Here is a 16,550-nt window from a genome sequence, read left to right as displayed (position 1 = left end):
TTCACTGCAGTGTGCAGGCTTCTCATTGTGGTGGCTTCTCTTGTTGCGGAGCACAGGCTCTAGGTGTGCGGGCTTCAGTAGTTGTGGCGCGTGGGCTTAGTTACTCCGCAGCATGTGGGATCTTCCCGGGCCAGGGCTCAAACCCATGTTGCCCGCTGGCAGGCAGATTCTTAACCACTGCACTGCCAGGGAAGCCCCTCTCTTTCATTTTGAATGCTTTCTATTGCTATATCTTTACGTTTGCCAGTCTTTCTTTTGTAGCGTCTAATGTGCTGTTAATACATGTATTTTTTTCATCTTCCAGGTTTCATATCTAGAAGTTTGATTTGGGTCTTTTAAAAATTTTTTCATTTTTTTATTGAAGTATAATTGACTAACAGTGTTGTGATAGTTTCAGGTGTGATTTGGGCTTTTTAAATGTATCTCATGTCTCCTGAGCATACCTAGCCTTGCCTCAAACTTCTCAAACACTTTGCAGTACAGTTGTAATTGTTTTAATGCCCTGGTCTACTAATTCTCCCATCCACCTCATTTCTGAGTTGGTGTCAACTGATTGATTTTCTTCCTCATTATGGGTTGTCTTTTCCTGTTTCTTTGCTTGTTTGGTAATTTTTGTTTGGATGCCAGACATTATGAATTTTACTTTGGATGCTGGGTATCTATATTCCTATAAATATTCTTGCGCTTTGTTCTGGAACATGGTTAAGTTCCTTAGACATGGTTTGTTCATTTCAGATCTTGCTTTTAAGCTTTGTTAGGTGGGATCAGAGCAGCATTTAGTCTAGGGCTAATTATTTCCCACTACTGAGCCAAAACCCTTCTGAGTACTTACTCTACCCAATAGTCCTTTAATTCTGAGGTTTTCCACTCTGGCTGTTGGGAATAGGCACTCTTCTTGGCCCTGTGTGAGCCTCATGGATTATTCTTTTTATTCTTTTGAGTAGTTCTTTATTCAGATACCTCAAGTATTTTCTTCAGAGGCATGTGCTGATCAGTACTATGCTGAATACACAAAGAGGAGATCTCTGGAGTTCTCTTTCTGTGCAGCTCTCTCTTTTCTGGTGTCCTGCCCTACAAACTCTAGCTGCCCTGGCTTCCTTGGCCTAAGTTTGCCTCCTAAACTTGGGGAGATTGCCTGACTTTCCCTGGGTTCTCTCTCCCTGTGCTGCCAGTTGGAAACTCTCTCCAGGCAATAAACCGGGACAGTTGTAGGATTTACTTCGTTCGTTTCCTATCTCTCAGGGATCGTTGTACTCTGTTGCTTGGTGTCCAGTGTCTTGAAGACTGTTGCTTTGTATGTTCATTTTTAGTTGTTCATAATGACAGGGTAAATCTGGTTCATGTCACCCCACCTTGGCTGGAAGCAGAAGTCTAGATTTTTTAAAAAAGAAAAGTAGAGGAATTGGTTATATTTCCTTTTTTAAAGAAAACATTAGTACACATTTACATGTTATCATTTACCCCTAATCTATTTCGTTTCTTCTTGAAGCTGTTAAGGCTTTTTTTTTTTTTAATTGAAATATAGTTAATGTACAATGTTATGTTAGTTTCACGTATACTACATAATGATTTGATATTTGCACACATTATGAAATGATCACCAGGATAAGTCTAGTAACCATCTTTCCCCATACAAAGTTATTACAATATTATTGACCATATTCCTTATGCTGTATATTACATCCCCATGACTGGAGGTTTGTACCTGTTAATCCCTGTTACCTATTTCACCCACCCCCCACCCCATCCCTTCTGGCAACCAGAGTGTACTGCCTGTATTTTTTTCTAGGAGTTGTATGGTTTCAGGTCTTACATTTAAGTCTTTAATCCATTTTTGAGTTTATTTTTGTATGTGGTGTGAGAAAGTGGTCCAGTTTGATTCTTTTGCATGTAGCTGCATGATTTTTCCAACACCATTTATTGAAGAGGCTGTCTTTTCCCTATTGCATATTCTTGTCTCCTTTGTTGTGGATTAATTGATTGTATAAATGTAGGCTTATTTCTGGGCTCTCTATTCTGTTCCATTTATCTGTGTCCCTGTTTTGGGGCCAGTACCATACTCTTTTGATTACTGTAGCTTTGTAATGTAGTTTGAAATCAGGGAACATGATAACCCTCAGCTTTGTTGTTTCTTCTGCAAATTGCTTTGGCTTGTTGTGGCTTTTAAACTTTTAAGTTTGGGGTTTATGTTCATGGAAGCATTCTGTAAATAGAATAATAATAATGCTTTTAGAAACCAGAATATCAAATTTTATGTTTTCATATAGCCACTGTTCATTTCAGTGTTCATGATAGAGTGCTTAGTCTGCCTACTCATTGAAATCTGATGATTCTAGCCAGAATTTTCCAAAGCAGGATTTTTTTTTTGAGTTCACTATTCTTTATAAAATATATTATTTAAAAAGTATTCGTTCTGGGCTTCCCTGGTGGCGCAGTGGTTGAGAGTCCGCCTGCCAATGCAGGGGACGCAGGTTCGTGCCCCGGTCCGGGAAGATCCCACATGCCGCGGAGCGGCTGCGCCTGTGAGCCATGACCGCTGAGCCTGCGCGTCCGGAGCCTGTGCTCCGCGACGGGAGAGGCCACAGCGGTGAGAGGCCCGCGTACCGCAAAAAAAAAAAAAAAAAGTATTCGTTCTAATAAGAACGAATACTTTTTCAGAGAAAAGTATACTTTTTCAGAGAAAAGGTATACTTTTCTCTTTGAAAAGTATAATTTAGGAAATACCTCATTCTTGGACTGTCTTAGGCTTCCATCTTGCTGAGATGTAGTAAGTATTTGTGTGTGTGTGTTCCTTTTGAAGCACTTCTTACAGAATTTTTATTGTTTCCTAGTCATTTTCAGCTCGATGCCTTTTAGATTTTGAACATCTGGAGCTTTCATATGCCATATATTGATCCTCCTAAACTGAATTAGGGTTTTATATAACTGATGAACTATCATTTTGAGTCCTTGCTGGTGTTCTGCTTGCTTGGCAATGGGTCAGTTTCCATGGCATTGCCATTTTTGTACAGTATTGTTAGTGGAGCAGAGAGGTTGGGGGTGGGCATGCAGGCCCCTCACCCTGCTAAAGCGGGGTAGAAGCTGGAGTAGCTGAGCTTTTATTTAGTTTTGCATTTTAAGTTTCTAGATCATTTTTAAAGTAAGAGTTGTATTGCTGTAAAAAAGTTTTGAAACCACACTTTCTATCTTATTAAGAACAAGTAGCAGTAGCAAAGTGAAAGTGTTGATACCAGTGATTTGAAGTTTAAGTTCTGCAGACTTTAATGCAGTTAAGACAAAGCTAATAATCATTAGGCATTCTATAAGCATGCAACTTTTGCCTCAATTAGACACATTCATTGGTGGACTGTGTTTAATTGTGAAGGAAAAAACCAATTTAAGAACATGTATGAAATTGGAATTATGCTCTGGAAAAAGTAAGATGAGATGTAATTAGGTGTTTTTTAGTTTTAGCTTTTCAGGAACGTAATTCCCCTCTGACACATCTATTGTCTTGCTTTTTACACATTGCACTTTTGTACATACTTTTAGGAACTCGTGTGTGAAAACGATGGACTCCTTTTACGTATGGTGGTCTAAGAACACTAATTTTTCTCTCTGTTACAGGATTTTACACTTACATAGTTTTCCTAAACATTAATGAGTTTGCTTTTTTGCTTATGAATAATTTGAACATGTAGAAAACAATAGAAATATTAATGAGTCCTGTATGTCTGGCAACCAGGTTTAATAATTGTAAGATTTTTTTTTTTACTTATTGTATTTTTAAATTTCTGGCTGCGTTGGGTCTTCGTTGCCACGTGCAGGCTTTCTCTAGCTGCAGCGAATGGGGGCTACTCTTTGTTGTGGTGCACGGGCTTCTCATCGCGGTGGCTTCTCTTGTTGCGGAGCACAGGCTCTAGGCGCGCAGGCTTCAGTAGTTGTGGCACGTGGGCTCAGTAGTTGTGGCTCACGGGCTTAGTTGCTCCGCAGCATGTGGGATCTTCCTGGACCAGGGCTCGAACCTGTGTTCCCTGCATTGGTAGGCGGATTCTTAACCAGTGGGCCACCAGGGAAGTCCCTATAATTGTAAGATTTTTGTCATCTTTGCTTTAGCCAAAAAAAACTTTTTTGGCTAAAGTTTAGTAAATTTGCTTTTCCACATTACAGAAAATGAAGTTGTATATTAGACTTATTTATTGAATACTTACTATATCCAGTAGTCATAAAATGTCTCGTCTGGTGTACGTGAGTGCTGTGTGATAAAGTATGCCTGTGCTCTGACAGCCTGGGGGCATGGTGGGATGAGGTGAGGTGGTTGAAATTGGATGGGAGGGCTTTCCCGAGGTGATCCTTAGGTAGGTCTTGAAGGGCATATGAAGGGAAGCTCTCCAGGCTGAGGGATCCATATGTTTAGATCCTGTGGGTAGAGAGGATGTGACATTTTTGAGGAAGTTTGATATAATTGAGGCTTGGGGAAGCAATCAGGAAAGTGGTGGAAGGTGAGACTATAGAGGTAGGCACATGACAGATCACAAGGGCCTTGTGTGCCAAGCTAAGGAGCTTATTTTATTTTTAAATAATAGCTTTACTAAGATACAATTCACGCACCATAAAATTCACTCTCTTTTAAGTGTACAGTTTGGCAGTTTTTAGTATATTCACAGAGTTGTACAACCGTTACCACTGTCTAATTTCGTTTTTATCACCCCCAAAGAAACCCTCTACTCAACTAGCAGTCATCCTCCATTTGGAATTTATTTTAAATGTTGTTTAAATGTTTTTATTTATTTTTTGGCCACGTCGTGTGGCTTGTGGGATCTCAGTTCCCTGACCAGGGTTTGAATCTGGGCCACAGCAGTGAAAGTGCGGAGTCCTAACCGCTAGGCCACCAGGGGACTCCCTATTTTATTTATTTATTTATTTATTTATTGGCTGCATTGGGTCTTCGTTGCTGCACGCAGGCTTTCTCTAGTTGTGGCGAGCAGGGGCTATTCTTCATTGCAGTGCGTGGGCTTCTCATTGCGGTGGCTTCTCTTGTTGTGGAGCACGGGCCCTAGGCACATGGGCTTCAGTAGTTGTGGCTTGTGGGCTCTAGACCTCAGGCTCAGTAGTTGTGGCGCACGGGTTTAGTTGCTCCGTGGCATGTGGGATCTTCCTGGACCAGGGCTCGAACCTGTGTCCCGTGCATTGGCAAGCGGATTCTTAACCACTGCACCCCCAGGGAAGACCCCTATTATATTTTAATTAAAGTATAGTTGATTTACAATATTGTGTTAGTTTCAGGTGTACAGCATAGTGATTCAGTATTTTTGCACGTTATACTACATTGTGAGTTGTTACAAGATAATGGTTATAATGCTTTGTGCTCTCAGTAACTCCTTGTTGCTTATCTATTTTATATATAGTATTTTGTATCTGTTAATTCCATACCTCTAATTTTTCCCTCCCCCCTTCCCTCTCCCCTTTGGTAACCATGAGTTTGTTTTCTATATCTGTGAGTCTGTCTCTGTTTTTCATATACATTCATTTGTATTATTTTTTCGATTCCATATGTAAGTGATATTATAGTGTGTCTTTCTCTGTCTGATTTATTTCACTAAGCATAATATTATCTAGGTCCATCAAGTTGCCGCAAATGGCAGTATTTCATAGTTTATGGCTGAGTAATATTCCTGTGTGTGTGTGTGTGTGTGTGTGTGTGTGTGTGAGTGTGTGAGTGTGAGAGAGAGAGAGAGAGAGTTTGACATCTTCTTAATCATATTGTCTGTTGATGGGCAGTTGGGTTGCTTCCAAGTGTTGACTATTGTAAATAGTGCTTCTAGGAACACTGGATGCATATATATATATATTTTTTCATGTATCTTTTTGAATTAGTGTTTTCTGTGCTTTTGGAGATATACCCTGGAGTGGAATTGCTGAATCATGTGGTGGTTCTATTTTTAGTTTTTTAAGGACCCTCCATACTGTTTTCCATAGTGGCTGCACCAATTTACATTCCCACCAACAGTGCACCAGGGTTCCCTTTTCTGTCTACCCTCTCCAGCATTTGTTGTTTGTAGACTTTTTGTTGATCATTCTGACTGGTGTGAGGAGTTACCTCACTGTGGTTTTGATTTGCATTTCTTTAATAATTAGTGATGTTGAGCATCTTTTCGTGTGCCTGTTGGCCATCTGTATGTCTTCTTTGGAAAAATGTCTATTCAGGTCTTCTGCCCATTTTTTGCTTGGGTTGTTTGGTTTTCTTTGATACTGAGTTGTATGAGATGTTTGTATATTTTGGATATTAACCCCTTGTTGGTCGCATCACTTGCAGATATTTTCTCCCATTCTGTAGGTTCTTGTTTCGTTTTTTCAATGGTTCCCTTTGCTCTGCAAAATTAAGTGATTTTTTTTTTTTTTTTTTTTTTTTTTTTTTTTTTTTGCTGTATGCGGGCCTCTCACTGTTGTGACCTCTCCCGTTGCGGAGCACGGGCTCCGGATGCGCAGACTCAGTGGCCATGGCTCACGGGCCCAGCCACTCAGCGAAATGTGGGATCTTCCCAGACCGGGGCGCGAACCCGTATCCCCTGCATCAGCAGGCGGACTCTCAACCACTGCACCACCAGGGAAGCCCTAAGTGATTTTTAATAACCATTTGTCAGTGATTCCCATTGCTGTGCAAAATTAAACGAGCTTTAATAACCGTTTAAGACTTATGTCTCTTAAAAATAACACATTAATGTTTGTGTTATGGAAGCAATAGTGTAATATTTTTGTGAAATACTACCTGCCGTACTGACCATGTGTTTTAAAGCTACACTGCCCCACTTAGGAGTCATTGCTCTTCATTGAGCAAGGCTGGAGAGTTTTAAGCCACAGAGTGCTGTGAATGTGATTGCAGTTTGGAAAGATCATTGGGTGTGATGAGGAGAGCTTGTGGGAATGAATTAACGGAAGGTAGAGAAGACCACTTATTTATTTAGAAACTTGTAAACGAGCATGTACTATGTGCCAGACACCTTTGTAGGCACTGTGAACAGACTAGACATACCAGCCCTCATGGAGTCAAGTTCTGGTGAGGGGATGCCGTGGGGGTAGGAGGGAAATGAGGTTGTGTTGGAAAGCTCTAAAGCGGTTACAGTAGACAGACTGTAATGATAGGTTTAATGTGGGGTACAAGGAGGCGTCGACAGCTCCTAGGACTTTGGCTGTAGTGACTTGGTGATTGGTGGTGCCGTCCCCTGAACAGGGGATGTAGCAGCTTTGAGGTTGGGATACCTGCACATCATAATTCAGGCAACATTTATGGAGAATATCATGGACTCTTCTCCCATCTCTCCTCTAAGTTGCGTTCACCTCGTCTGTCTTCCTGTTGTACCTTGTTACTTACTTCTGTCGTAGTACTTCTCTATCTTTAGGTAAGTATTAGCTTCTACGTCTTCGCCACTGCCCATTGAGGGTGGGAACTGCCTATATCATTTTCGTATCCCTGCCTACAGACCATCTCTGCTAGCTTGGAGAATATGATTGCTTCTTACTTGCCTCCACTGCAGCTGTCCTCCTATAAGCCATCATCATCTATAACTTTAATTACTGAGGTTGCCTTCTAGTAAGTCTTCTGCTTCCACATGTTAAAATGTAAGTCAGTATGTTTCTCTACTGCTAAGAACCTCACAGTGGCCCGTGTTTCATTTAGGGTAAAAGTGAAAGACTTCACAACGACCTTACAAGACCTACTTAGTCTGGTTCTTGTATTACTTTTATGACTTTTATCTCCTTTCCTTCTTACAAATCTTTGGTTAAGTGTTACCTTCTCAATGAGGCCTGTCTTGACCTACCTACCTATCCATCTGTAAGTATGTTATCCCTAAAATACAGACAGTCTAGCGTCATACTGTGTTCTTTCAACTATGTGATATTCTGGAAAAAGCAAAACTACATAGACAGTAAAAAGATCAGTGGTTACCAGAGGTTAGAGGAGGAGGAGGAATGATTAGGCAGAACACAGAGGATTTTTAGGGCAGGGAAAATACTCTAGGATACCATAGTAATGGATACACGTCATTATACGTTTGTCCAGACTCATAGAGTGTACACCACCAAAAGTGAACCCTAGTGTGCTATGGACTTTGTGTGATTATGATGTGTCAACATAGATTCGTCAGTGGTAACAAATGTCCCACTCTGGTGGGGATGTTGATAATGGGAGAAGCTATTCATGTGTAGGGGCAGAAAGTATATGGGAAATCTCTGTAATTTCCTCTTGATTTTGCTGTAAACTTAGAACTGCTCTAAAACAATTAAGTCTTTAAATATAAAAAACGACAATAACAACAAAAAATCTAACCACAGGTAGCACAATTAAATAAAATTAATATTTGTTCCTTAGTATAATTAAATCTCCAGTTGTCTCTTTTTAAATAGTTGTTTAGATCAGCATTCAAACATGATGCACATGTTGCATTAAAAAAATAGGTTTATTGGGACTTCCCTGGTGGCGCAGTGGTTAGGAATCCTCCTGCCAGTGCAGGGGACATGGGTTCGAGTCCTGGTCTGGGAAGATCCCACATGCCACGGAGCAACCAAGCCCATGCGCCCATGAGCCACAACTACTGAAGCCCATGTGCCACAGCTATTGAAGCGCGAGTGCCTAGAGCCTGTGCTCTACAACAAGAGAAGCCGCCGCGATGAGAAGCCTGCGCACCGCAACGAAGAGTAGCCCCTGCTTGCAGCAACGAAGACCAAACACAGCCAAAAATAAATAAATAAATAAATTTATTTTTTAAAAAAAGATTTATTGGGACTTCCCTCGTGGTCCAGTGGTTAAGACTCCGAGTTCCCAATGCAGGGGGCCCGGGTTCGATCCCTGGTCGGGGAACTAGATTCCACATGCATGCCACAACTGAGAAGTCCACATGCCACAACTAAGGGCCTGCACTCTGTAACTAAGATCCCAAGTGCTGCAACTAAGACCTGGTACAGCCAAAATAAATTGATAAATAAAATATTAAAAAGTAGCTTTATTGAGGTATAATTGACATTCCATAAACGTCATATTTAAAGTGTACAGTTTGATTAGTTTTTTTTTAAATTTATTTATTTTTGGCTGCATTGGGTCTTCGTTGCTGCGTGCAGGCTTTCTGTAGTTGCGGTGAGTGGGGGTTACTCTTCATTGTGGTGTGCGGGCTTCTCATTGCAGTAGCTTCTCGTTGCGGCACACGGGCCCTAGGCACGCGAACTTTAGTAGTTGTGGGCTCTAGAGCGCAGGCTCAGTAGTTGTGGCGCACGGGCTTAGTTGCTCCGTGGCATGTGGGATCTTCCCGGATCAGGGCTCGAACCTGTGTCCTCAGCATTGGCAGGCGGATTCTTAACCACTGCACCACCAGGGAAGTCACAGTTTGATTAGTTTTGACATATGTATACACCTGTGAAATTATCACCACAATCAAGATACTGAATATACTCATCACCCCCCACCCCCAGATTTCCTCATGCCTCTTTGTGACTACTCCTACCTTCCTCTCCTCCCCCAAGCAGCCGCTGATTTGCTTTCTGTCACTGTAGGTTAGTTTGCATTTTCTAGAGTTTTATATAAATGGAATCTTAAATTATGTACTATCTTGTCTGGCTTCTTTCAGCATAATTAATTTGAGACTCATCCACATTGTTGCATGTGTCATTTGATTATTCTTTTTTATTGCTCAGTAGTATTACCTTGTATGGATACACCAGAAATTTTTTTATTCGTTCACCTCTTGATGGACATTTGAGTTATTTCCGTTGTTTGGCTATGACAAATAAAGCTGCTGTGAATAATATTTGTGTACAGATCTGTGTGTGAACATATATTTCCTTCTCTTGTGGGTAAATGCTCAGGAATGGAATCATGTAGTAGTTGTATACTTAATTTTTTTAAGAAACTGCAGACTTTCCCAAAGTGGTTTTATAATTTTACCTTCTTACCAGCCGTGTATGAGAATTCCAGTTGCTCCACAACCTTACTAACACGTGCCATGGTCAGTCTTTTCAATTTTAGACATTCTAATATGTGTGTAGTGGTATCATATTATTTTTTATATATATATATATTTTTGCGGTATGCGGGCCTCTCACTGCCGTGGCCTCTCCCGTTGCGGAGCACAGGCTCCGGACGCGCAGGCTCAGCGGCCATGGCTTACGGGCCCACCTGTTCCGCGGCATGTGGGATCTTCCCGGACCGGGGCGCGAACCCGAGTCCCCTGCATCGGCAGGCGGACTCTCAACCACTGCGCCACCAGGGAAGCCCCATATTGTGGTTTTATCTTACATTTGCCTACTGACAAATGATATTGAACACTTAAAAAGTATGCTTATTTGTCATCCCCATGGCTGCTTATAAAGGTTCACTTCACTGTCCTGGCTCCATGGCCTGGAAGCTCTCTCAAACAGGAAGCTGGGACAGCAGTAGGGCTGACCTCCTTTGTTTCCCTTTTTTCTTTTTTTTTGGACTGTGTGGGCTCTTCATTGCGGGCTTCTCTCTAGTTACGCCAAGCGGGCTTCTAGGCTTCTCTCTCCTTGTGGTGCACAGGTTTAGTTGCCCCGCAGCATGTGGGATCTTAATTCTCCCACCAGGGATCCAACCCGCGTCCCCTGCATTGGAAGGTGGATTCTTAACCACTGGACCACCAGGGAAGTCCCTTGTTTCCCATCTTTCAAGGATCACTGATGTGCGTTGTCTGGAAGACCATTGTTTCTTATATTTTGTTTGTTTGTCTGGATTTTTCAGGGAGGAGGGTAAATCTGGTCTCTGCTACCATCTTGGCCAAAAGCACACATATAAATCTTAATTTGTAGATTTTCCCGTCTTTGTTTTTGATTTCCCTTGTAATTTAGTTGTAGAAAACCACTAGATTGGTTGAGTTTCCCTCATTCTGGATTTTCTGATTGCATCCCTGTACTGTTTTTTTTTTTTTAAACTAGGCCATTAACATTTTTTTTTTTAAACAATAGTTTTCTTGATGACTGTAGACATGTAAGGCTGATTGGTAGTATTCAGAAATATCAGAGTAATGGTTTCCTGATTGGTGTGTAGTCTTCAATAATTATAAGGAGTTATTTGTATGTATCTGCTGTCAAACCAGTAAGACTGCATTTATGCATCCGTCATTTTCAGGATTGTTTGTAACCTGGGCATATTTTCCCCAGATGACCTTGCCTCCTTGTGTCACTAGGCCCAACTCGCTCACGTTCACCTCAGTGACAGTACCTTTCTTTGGTAATAACACCCAAAGTTGTATATAGTGGGGATGAGGGATTCTTCTTCACACCAAGTATTGGCAGGCAGAAGGTGGCTTTCAGTTCAGGATGTGTTACGTGGGCCTTCTTAAAACGTAATCCCATTGGCCTAATATGAATCTTTCATATTTAGGTGGTTTTCGAGTAAAGCCATCTCTAACAAAGCAAACTTCAGTAACCATCCTCTTCCAAGCTTTCTTCTTTCTCTTTCCTGTTCGAATAACTTTTAATACTTCTGTTTCTCCCTGGGCACGAACTTTGGGCAGTGGGACTTCCCATTTTCCCGCTTTCTCTTTTCGTTTTTGTTTGATCATATTGGAAAGTACTTTAGCTCGAGACTGTCCCTCTCTGTCCAGTAGATATGCAGGTACTGCTCCTTGTGGAGTCTTTTCATCGTTCTTCTGTTTGGTGTTTCTTTTTTCATGCATCTTAATAGTCTTTTTCATTTGTATTTTCTCAGCATGGCGGTTTATGGTAGAGCTTAGCTTTCCGACCAGTCATTTTTTTTGCCTTCTTTGAACGTTCATGAGCCTCTAGATCTTACTTCTTTCTCTTTTTCTCATGGTAATCCAAACGATATCCATACCGCTTACGGTGTAACTCGATACATTCATTTTGTGGCATGCTGACGGCGGCCGAGCCACCGGGTGCAGCCGCCGGGCGCGAAGAAGCTCTCAATTTTCTGGTCTTAGAGACCCACCCCCTGTACTGTTTTTAACATGTTCCTTTATCCTTTATGTTTTCTATAAACTGGTGGTTAAATTTAGAGAATTGATCAATTTCTGATTAAAATTATTTTGGGCAAGAATAATTCAGAGGAGATATTTTGCCCATCCTATTTAAAAAAAACCTCCATTGCACTCCAGTCCCGCTTATCCTGGTATACTGTTTCTTATTTTCATAGTACCTACTAACGTAATATAAATGTACGTATTTGTTTAACATCTGTTCTAAAACTTAACCTCCATAAAGGCACAGGTTTTTGTTTATGCTGTATTCCCAGAGTCTAGAACATTGTTCAGCACATACTTGGCACAAAGTAAAAATCTTTTGAACAAATAAATGAATGAAATACAAAGGCACAGAACTGGTGAACTCTCATTACCCTCATTACCATTCATAGAAAAGTAACATTTTCTTTGGATAGAATAATTGTGCTTAACAACACTATTAAAGACAATGTAAAATCTTCTGGAACTGGGGCAGTTAGGAACTCTAGAGGTGGACTTTGGAGGAGGGCTGTGTAACCAGCTCTACTTCTTCCTCTGAGAATAACCCTCCTTCTGGTAGCTACCAGAGATTTATTGGCTCTTTAAAATCCAAGCTCAGAGTCGCGCAGCCTTTTTCAGGGGATCAAGAAAGTGTTCCTCTGCTCAGAGTGAGACTGCTACTCTGCCAGCCTAGAGGCTTCAACAGAAGCTGAAAGGAAGCCCCAGAACTTCAGATGTTCCTGGCGAGGTCCTCACCCCACCTTCCCCTCCCTCAGCACTCCTAGCTTCTCTGTCGCTCTCTGCCATTGGTATTGATCTCGTTATGTGCTTTTCAATTTTTCTTTTTCTTTTTGGCCGTGCAGTGTGGCTTGTGGGATCTCAGTTCCCCGACCAGGGATCGAACCTGGGCCATGGTGTGAAAGCCTGGAATCCTAACCACTAGGCCACCAGGGAAGTCCCATATGTTCTTTTTTCTTGGTTATCAGTCACCAAGAAGGCCAGGATTCCTGGGTCATCCCCTTCTTCTATAGGCTTTAATCTCTAAGACACTGTACATTTTTTTTCTGATCGCATCTCGCACCCCGGACCTTCTCTTGACACTTCTACACGGAGCCTTCTGAAACTTAGGGTACACCAGCAGAATCCCCCTAATCCTCAATTTCTTTTGTGAATGTTCCTCACGTTCTTGTTCTTACTGCAAATTCGTTGTCTCCTGATGGCACTATTTTCCCTGCAGCCCTCTCACGTGGTACTTGCCTTTTCCCCTACATTCCTCATATCACTGTGCTTGGAAGTGGGATGTCTTCCTTGTTCTGTATTGCCACTCCTGTACCATTTTTTTCTCTTCCATAAAAACACCCACAGTGAGTATGATGTCATCAGATTATACCACTCACTACTGCTTTTTGAAGCTTCTCCAAAGGTCGCTGTGGAGGATTGAACCCCTTATTACGGAGTCACTCTGTATCTCTTGTAATGCTTCTTACCTCATATCAATATAGTTACGCCAGTTTCTTTTTGTTAGTGTTTGCGTAGTGACTTTTCATCTTTGTGCTTTCAGTCTTTCTTTATTCTTATGTTTTAGGTATGTCTGTATACATTTTTATCCAAATCTTAAAAGGAAGTTTTTGCTTTTATGTAGGACATTTAGTACCGTTTACAGTTTCTTTTAAGTATTTGCTCATATATTTGTAGTTAGATCTACTGATTGAAAGCTTTCTATTTATTTGACCCACCTGTTCTGTTTCTTTCTTGTTCCTTTGATCTTCTTTTGCATTTAGTGTTTATTATTATTCTACCCTGTCTCCTTAGCTTGGTAGTTATATGCTCTTTTTCAAAATACTGTTCTCTTAATGGTTTTATTTTGGTTTGCAAATTTTTTTTATTGTGGTAAAATACACAGAAAATTTACCATCTTTAATCATTTTTAAGTGCACAGTTCGGGGTATTAAATACATTCATGATGTTGTGCAACCATCACCGCCCTCCATCTCCAGAACTCTTTTCATCTTGTAAAATTGAAACTCTATACCCATTAAATACGCTCCATTCCCTCCTCTCCCAGCCCCTGGCACCCACCCTCCTACCTTCTGTCTCTCTGAATTTGACTGCTCTAAGTACCTCATATAAATGGAATCATACAGTTGTTTTTTTTTTTTTAATTCCTTTGGCATAATGTCCTCAAGATTCATCCATGTTGTAGTATATGTCAGAATTTCCTTCCTTTTTAAGGCTGTTTAAAGAACAGTTTTGCCAGATACAAGATTTTTTGGTTGATGGTTTTTTCCTTTTAGCACTTTGAATATATTGACTTACTGTCTTCTGGCCTCCAAAGTTTCTGATGAGAAATCTGCTTATAATCTTATTGAGGATCCTTAGAATGCGACGAGTCATTTCTCTCTTGCTTTCAAGATTCTGTCTTTGACTTTCACAAAGTTTGATTGTTTCTGCTGTACAGCAGAGTGATTCAGTTATACATATATATATGTTCTTTTCCATATTGTTTTCCATTATGATTTATCACAGGATATTCAGTATAGTTCTCTGTGCTGTACGATAGGACTTTATTGTTTATCCATTCTGTATATAATAGTTTGCGTCTGCTAATCCCAACCTCCCACTCCATCCAGCGCCCCCTGCCCCGCCCAGCAACCACAAGTCTGTTCTCTAGGTCTGTGAGTCTGTTTATGTTTGTAGATAGGTTCTACATATGTGTTGTATTTTAGATTCCACATATAAGTGATATCATATGGTATTTATCTTTCTCTTTCTGACTTACTTTGCTTGGTATGATAATCTCTAGGTCTGTCTGTGTTACTGCAAATGACATTATTCCATTCTTTTTTATGGCTGAGTAATATTCCACTCATACATATACTACATCTTTTTTTTTTTTTTTTTTTTTTTTTGCGGTACGCGGGCCTCTCACTGTTGTGGCCTCTCCCGTTGCGGAGCACAGGCTCCGGACGCGCAGGCTCAGCGGCCACGGCTCACGGGCCCAGCCGCTCCATGGCATGTGGGATCTTCCTGGACCAGGGCACAAATCCGTGTCCCCTGCATCGGCAGGCGGGCTCTCAACCACTGCGCCACCAGGGAAGCCCTATACTACATCTTTTTTATCCATTCATTTGTCGATAGACATTTAGGTTGATTCCATGTCTTGACTACTATGAATATGCTGCTGTGAACATAGGAGTGCATGTATAAAAGCTGAAGTTGAAATTAACGCAATTTACGTTCCAACCCTTTTTCTGGAAGTTGCAAGCCTTCAGTAGACCCCAGAGTTACTCAGTAGTTACATCAACAGATTCTGCCAGTGCAGTTGTTGTCTAGGTGGGGAGACAGATTTCGGGTGTTTCTTATTCCACCATTTTCCCAGAATCTTCTCCTTTAGAGATTATAATTTACATCTTGATTTATCAGCCTGATGTAAACTAGGTGCTTTTACCCTCTTAAAGGGCAGTGCAAGGAGCATAGAACCCTTCAGTTACCCTTTGTGCTCCCTGTGTGCCTTGTTGTTTTATATTTTGTCTTACATGTTTTAATTCCTATAAGAAACAATTATCTTACACAATTATTTCATTAGGATTTATTTGCATGTTTACCCTTTTTGTTGCCCTTCGTTCCTTTGTGCCCCTCATAATTTTCTATCTGGGTTTATTTTTCTTCTGCTTGCAGAATATCCTGTGATATTTCTTCTGGGGTAAGCCTGCTATTGATAAATCTATCTGAAAATGTTTTTATGTCAGGTTTATTCTTTTTTTTTTTTTTTTTTTGCGGTACGCGGGCCTCTCACTGTTGTGGCCTCTCCCGTTGTGGAGCACAGGCTCCGGATGCACAGGCTCAGCGGCCACGGCTCACGGGCCCAGCTGATCCACGGCATGTGGGATCTTCCCAGACCGGGGCACGAACCCTTATCCCCTGCATCGGCAGGCGGATTCTCGACCACTGCGTCACCAGGGAAGCCCATACGTCAGGTTTATTCTTGAAGGTTAGTTTTACTGGGTATAGAATTCTAGGCCACAGTTATATTCTTTGAGCACTTCAGAAGTATTTCATTGTGTTTTGTTTTTTAATATCTTTATTGGAGTATAATTGCTTTACAGTGGTGTGTTAGTTTCTGCTTTATAACAAAGTGAATCAGCTATACATATACATATATTGTCTTCTTTTCTTTTTTAGTAAAGTAGTATTGTAACCTGCCTGTTTTTTTTTTTCAGGTGGTTTAAAATTTTTTTCTCTTTGTCTTTGTTTCAACTATTTTATTGTGATGTCCCTAGGTATGAATTTTTTTTTTTTTAAGTTTGTTTAGGATTCTTAGGGCTTCTTGAACCTGTGGCTTGCTGTCTTTTCATTAATTTTAGGAACTTCTCAGTCACTGTTCAGTTATTGCATCTGTTCCATTCCTTTTTGAAACTTCAATTTCGTGTATGTTCTGTATCTCTGTCTCTTAGCCTCTAGTCTGTGTTTTTCAAGTTTTAATATCTTTGGGCTTCATTTGACTTATTTTATTCTAAGTTGTCTTTCTCTTTCTGCTTTTAAATCCATCCATTGAGTTCCTAGTTTCAGTTTGTATAGTCTTTTTTTAGTTTTAGAGCTTTCATT

The 16,550-nt window shown here is 40.8% G+C and overlaps 1 protein-coding gene and 1 pseudogene across 1 annotated transcript in view; one reads left to right on the top strand and one right to left on the bottom strand.

Moving 5' to 3' along the window:
* The window catches only part of RCOR1 (REST corepressor 1), a 119,797-nt gene that overhangs the window by 12,052 nt on the left and 91,195 nt on the right, over window positions 1-16,550 (top strand). The window lies entirely within an intron of this gene.
* LOC132419354 (ribosome biogenesis protein NSA2 homolog pseudogene) lies at window positions 10,999-11,874 on the bottom strand (annotated as a pseudogene).

The sequence above is a fragment of the Delphinus delphis genome, chromosome 2, assembly GCF_949987515.2.
Source record: "Delphinus delphis chromosome 2, mDelDel1.2, whole genome shotgun sequence".
NCBI lineage: Eukaryota > Metazoa > Chordata > Mammalia > Artiodactyla > Delphinidae > Delphinus > Delphinus delphis.
The sequence above is the reverse complement of the archived record's forward strand: the minus strand, read 5'-3'. Positions and strand labels throughout refer to the sequence as shown.